Below are 6259 nucleotides of genomic sequence, written 5' to 3'. Positions count from 1 at the left end.
GAGCCATTTGAACGATGGGCTCTGGACTTCGTTGGGCCCATTAATCCATCATCAAATCAGAGGACATACATTCTGGTGGCGACAGACTATGTTACTAAATCGGTCGAGGTCGAATCATTACCTAAGGCTACAGAAGACTCTGTGATACAATTCTTGTTCCATTTGTTTGTACGTTATGGACTTCCGAGAGAACTAATCACCGATGGTGGACCACAATTTGTTGGAAATAAATTAGCTGCAACACTTAACAATTATCATGTCCAACATAAGATCACTACCCCATACCATCCGCAGGCGAATGGGCAAGTAGAAAGTAGTAATAAGGTAATAGAATCAATTTTAACAAAGACCATTGCATCGCATAGGTGTGATTGGGCCACTCGACTACCCGAGGCACTGTGGGCCTACAGAACCACATGGAGAAGTACTACAGGATATTCACCTTACCAATTAGTGTTTGGAAAGCAGCCAATTTTCCCCATAGAATTCGAAATCCGAACGCTACGAACTGCACAGGAAGTCGGCCTAGATCTGAGTGAGGCACAAATCAATCGATTACAGCAGATTAATGAATTGGACGAAATCAGGCTCTCTGCATTACAAAATACAGCATTGATTCAACAGTAGCGAGCTAAATGGCATGATGCACTTATCAAGAATAAAGTCTTTCATGAAGGAGACTGGGCTCTGTTATACGACTCTCGGTTTCAGGACTTCCCGGGGAAACTCCAGACTCGATGGTTAGGACCATACGAAATCCAGAAGGTAAATGACAATGGGCCCCTTACCCTGATCACAATTGATGGTTCTGGATATGCATTCAAAGTAAATGGCCACCGAGTTCGCCTTTATCGAAAGCCACTCACTCGGGAATCCTTCTGTCAGTAGCTACGACAAGATACTGATATGGAAATCTTAGGAGAGGAAGCGAAATCTTCCTCACCTATAATTTAAGAAATTCATTTTTATAACTTGTACATAACATCTTGTATATATGTTTTCTTGATTTTTTGCTTGTATTCCAAGTGTTTTTGCTGTTCCTTTGCAAAAGGAGCAGCACTAGTGTGTTTTTGCTGTTCCTTTGCGAAAAGGAAAAGCACTTGTGAGATTTTGTTGTTCCTTTGTGAAAAGGAACAGCACTGGTGTATTTTTGATGTTCCTTTGTGAAAATAAACAGCACTTATGTGTTTTTGCTATTCCTTTGCGAAAAGGAACAGCACTTGTGCTTTTTGCTGTTCCTTTGCGAAAAGGAACAACACTTGTGTGATTTTGTTGTTCCTTTTCAAAAGGAACAACCTTTGTGTGTTTTTGCTGTTCCTTTGCGAAAAGGAACAGCACTTATGTATTTTTGTTGTTCCTTTGCGAAAAGGAACAGCACTTGTGTGTTTTTGTTGTTCCTTTGCGAAAAGGAACATCACTTGTGTGTTTCTGCTGTTCCTTTGCGAAAAGGAACAACACTTATGTGTTTTTGCTGTTCCTTTGCGAAAAGGAACAGCACTTGTGTGTTTCTGCTGTTCCTTTGCGAAAAGGAACAACACTTGTGTGTTTCTGCTGTTCCTTTGCGAAAAGGAACAACACTTGTGTGTTTCTGCTGTTCCTTTGCGAAAAGGAACAGCACTTGTGTGTTTTTGCTGTTCCTTTGCGAAAAGGAATAGCACTTGTGTTTCTGCTGTTCCTTTGCGAAAAGGAACAACACTTATGTGTTTTTTTTGTTCCTTTGCGAAAAGGAACAGCACTTGTGTGTTTTTGCTGTTCCTTTACGAAAAGGAACAGCACCTGTGTGATTCTGCTGTTCCTTTTCAAAAGGAACAGCATTTGAGTGTCTTTGCTGTTCCTTTCTCAAAAGGAACAGCATTTGTGATTCTCCGTTGTTCCTCTCAAAGAAATGGTATCCTACGAATGAATTCTTCTCTCAGGAATGCCATCGACATGTTTTTACCCTTATGGAGGATGCTTTGCCCCCATGTTCTCCTCAATCTTGTAGATACAGCAATGAACTTATGCGGTGAACATAAACCATGATATACCGAAATCAGCACATCATAAATCGCTATCACTATGAAGCCAGTATGTATAAGAGGACAAGAGGAGGGACGTGAACTTTTCATCTTCGTTGTCATTGTCATTTACGGGTACCATTGTCATTGGTGATCTTTATCATGACGATTCCCCTAAAAATCTTTCTTGATCATTACTTAGGAGTAAGAACGAACGATTTATATCTATCTGTTGGGATCATAAGACTTCTTCCACCATTCCCCGCTCTTAAGGAGTGCGGAACCACCCTTATGTGAAAATAAACAAGAGAGGTGCTCTGCAAAAGAAAACAAAAACAAAATATGAAAATTGTCAAATGCAGGATAGGGGGTCTCATTAAGAGCCGGCCTACCATGATCATAAGGATGGAAGTGAAGTGTCATTCCCATAATGGCCACCACACCAGGGATATGTTCCGAAGGTAAATTAACAAGCAAACCTTGGAACAGGGGGTCTCATCGCGAGCCGGCCTGGCCACGTTTCGTGCCTACCTTGTGAATGGCATTATGGCTATCTGGTCACCAAGCCAGCATAATGGCCTGCATTTTGACAAAGCACTCTTCAGACTATACACAAAGGATCATGGTTCCGAAGGGTGAAATAAACAACTCTGCCAAGGTTATGAACACCTGTTGGCAGCAGAGATCTGTTAATGGCATAGAAGTCGTAATAATTACACCAACAGGTATGATATTAATTTTTTTCTGTCTCTTATCCTTTGCAAAGATCATATGTCGCACCCGATGTATATATCGCATGAATATTTATTACCACCAATCATGGCAACGGAACTGACAGTGACCACTGGAGACTTCGTACGCTTGACAGACGTCCCATCCCCTAGCTCCTCATTATATCACGCAGGCTCTTATATAAAACGCGATCTACCTTTTTGCCTCGGTTTCGGCATTTCGTTGTTTTTCTAAAACATGGCATAATTTCATATGCAGTACTTTATGATTGGACCTCCGACTGGCTGCTGCTCCTCTCTTTGACGGCTGGGGACAGCCTATCAGATCGCGGGGGGGAGGTAATCTCATTACTCCATGATTACGTGGTTGCACACCATTCGGGCGAGATAATGTACGAAGGAATGACATGGTTTAACGGTATGATGCTTCCACTCTACGGAAATTTCCATCCACGATCTCTTTTTTCGTTGCATGCTCGGTGATCTTTTCCAAAATTTGGCAATGATCATCCTCTATGCGTCGCAAACACCGCAAGCAGTTGTTGTTCCATTTCTGAGTAGAACCATGGGTGGAAAGACGGTCCGAAGCGAACCTCACAAGCTGACAGTTTCCGCTGCTGCTCGTAAAATCCTGGAAAACGTAGGATGGTTGAATTACTTCAGCCGCCTGCAAGAATCAAATGAAGCCGTGGCATTGGAATTCCTGCAGAATTTGCAGGAAAATTACTCCATAGTAGGAGGAAAGCGGATAGCGGTTACAGAAGATATCATCGCAGAAGTCTCAGGATTACCAGCTGCTGGACCCATATGGACGCCGAAGAAGGAAAGATTACAAAAAGCTATGGAAATTTTCCAGGACGAAGGCCAAAGCTTGACAGTCAAAGGGAAAGGAGTTCTGCCGGCAACACTAGGGGAACCCTGGACCGAGCTAGCGAAGACAGTACAAAGTTATATCACCTGCGAAGGGAGAAAAGACGTGGTAAGACCTCGTCACCTGAAACTTTTAGCTGTTTTAAAAGGAAAATGTTCTGTAAATCTCCCTGCACTTTTAAATTCGCTACTACATGACGCGGCCCAAAGCCTGAGGAAGGCCCAGCACATAGATGCAGTCGTTAGCCACCATGGGCTGATTCGGTTGATAGTGAGCCACAGTCTCACTCAACAGCAAAGCACTTGGGAAGAATTGATCGCAATAGTCGAAGGAGGATCGACTGCACCACCCCCAAAACCTGAACAGTCCTCTAGTACGCCGGAACGATTAGAGAAATGCAAGGAGTCAGCAGCAGAAAGACATGCCGCTTCAAAACGGAAACAACCTTCCGATACGCCAGAATGACCAGAGGAACCCACAGAACCTGCTGGCACACCCGACCAACCTGAGAGACCAAGGAAGTCAGCTCGGCTGGCCCGGATACGAGGAAGGTTGGAAAGAATTCAGGGAACAATGGCCCAGCCAATTGAAATTGCGGACGAACCTCCAGAATCAGAAGGAGGACCCTCCGAAGGAAATGCTGAGCAATCAGGGCCCGGGACTGGCCAGCTGGAAGAGGAAGAAATGGTTACCGAACAGAGCAACCAAGAAGATGAGCACTCTGAGGAAGAAATGGCCACCGAACAGAACAACCAAGAATATGAGCACTCTGAGGAAGAAAGGGTTACCGAACAGGGAAATCAAGAAGAAGAAATAGCACAGCCAGGGGGTAGCTCGTCGCAAGACCCTGTAGGTGAGGAGGAATTGGCAGCAGTTCTGGCCAATATGGGGGAATATGGCCAGCCCTCCAGCACAGCAGGCATCCATGACAGTCCCGCAGAGGAAGAACTACCTGAGGAAGTACATGCAGAAAAGGCAGGAGAAGAAAACCTGCCTGGTTATGATATTGAAGACAACAATCAGGGACAGTCTGTCCCCAGGACGCCGGAAGATATCCCAGATGAAGAAGGAGCGGGCTTAAGGGCCAAACCCTCTGCCGAGGCAAAGGAAATTAAAAAATTAAGAAAGAAACAACAGAGGTTGTTGGGCACTATAGCCAGGCTCCGGCAGCAAATTCGAATTTTAAAAGCCAATTTGAGAATACAAAGGACCACAAGGAAAAGGAGGAGGGCCACTACAGCAAAAACCCTGAGGACAAGAACCCGTTTTGTTGGTCAAAACCCCATCAGGAGACCTACTGCCGAGGAACAGTCTGCTGTTCCAAATGATAATGAGGAATAGGGTGTTGTTCCAAATAACAGAGAGGAACAGACTGTTGTTCCATCTGACCCTGGAGAACAAACTGACATTCCAATTAAGGGAGAAGAACAGCAAGATGTTCCAATGGCAGGGGGACCTCAGCAGCCTTTCATTCGTGTCAAGAAGGAGAAAGAGAATAAGGGGATCCAAACAGAGGCACCACCCTCAGGGGTTATTCGGGTTCTGAACTCTAAACAGCGCAATAAAAAGTTTCGGGCAAAATTCCCGGCCTCTACGGCTCAATGGAAAAAGGATCCAAAAACGAGAACCTTGCATAGGATGATGAAGCAAGCCCAACAAGAATCTGAACAACTAAGAGAGCAAGCAATCCCCCGGGAGAAATACGAAGAGTTACAACAGCAACTTCGGAGTATTAGTCAATCCGAAAGCCAAGCCTTTGAGGGATGACAGAAGGAACAAGAAAAGGTTGCTAAGGTAACTCGTCGATTATATAGTGTTGTTAAGCAGATGGACACTGTGTGTTCCTTATATAATGACGTTTTGACTTGTAGGGCCCGGCTCAATGGAAAAAGGATCCAAAAACGAGAACCTTGCATAGGATGATGAAGCAAGCCCAACAAGAAGCTGAACAACTAAGAGAGCAAGCAATCCCCCGGGAGAAATACAAAGAGTTACAACAGCAACTTCGGAGTATTAGTCAATCCGAAAGCCAAGCCTTTGAGGGATGACAGAAGGAACAAGAAAAGGTTGCTAAGGTAACTCGTCGATTAGATAGTGTTGTTAAGCAGATGGACACTGTGTGTTCCTTATATAATGACGTTTTGACTTGTAGGGCCCCTGCTAAAAATTATGCTTTATTTTTGCTTGAAAGATATTTGAGATTGAAAATAAAAGCTGTTAGGGCAGGAGCACCTATCCACATCAACACTGTTAATGATTTTATAGACTGTTGCAAGCATTATGGGGTTAAGGTTCAAAGGTTATTGTGCGCGTTTTACTTGCACAACCTTGTGCTAGACCAGGAAACGGATTTAAATCCTGGCCCTTTTGTTGGCGATATACAATTCCAAGCCTTCATCTCATTTGGGGTTAATCAGCTGAAATGGCTCAGAGCTTATAACACCTTTCAGAGACAAGAAAATAGCCTAGATTTGTGGATACGAGCTGAACCTAGAAACCCAGTGACACTATGGAGAGAACATAGGAGTCTTATGAGGATCCCAGGTGTCATCGAGATAATAGGACCCATGCACGAAGACTTGATCCGAAATGGTCTGGAATATTTCCTGACTATTAAAGATCTTGCCATCGATGCTGCAAAATTTCGATACCGGACCTCT

Source organism: Pinus tabuliformis, chromosome 6 (assembly GCF_031772625.1).
Source record: "Pinus tabuliformis cultivar Carrire ecotype Pingquan chromosome 6, CPIR1, whole genome shotgun sequence".
NCBI lineage: Eukaryota > Viridiplantae > Streptophyta > Pinopsida > Pinales > Pinaceae > Pinus > Pinus tabuliformis.
Note: the sequence above shows the minus strand (reverse complement) of the source record.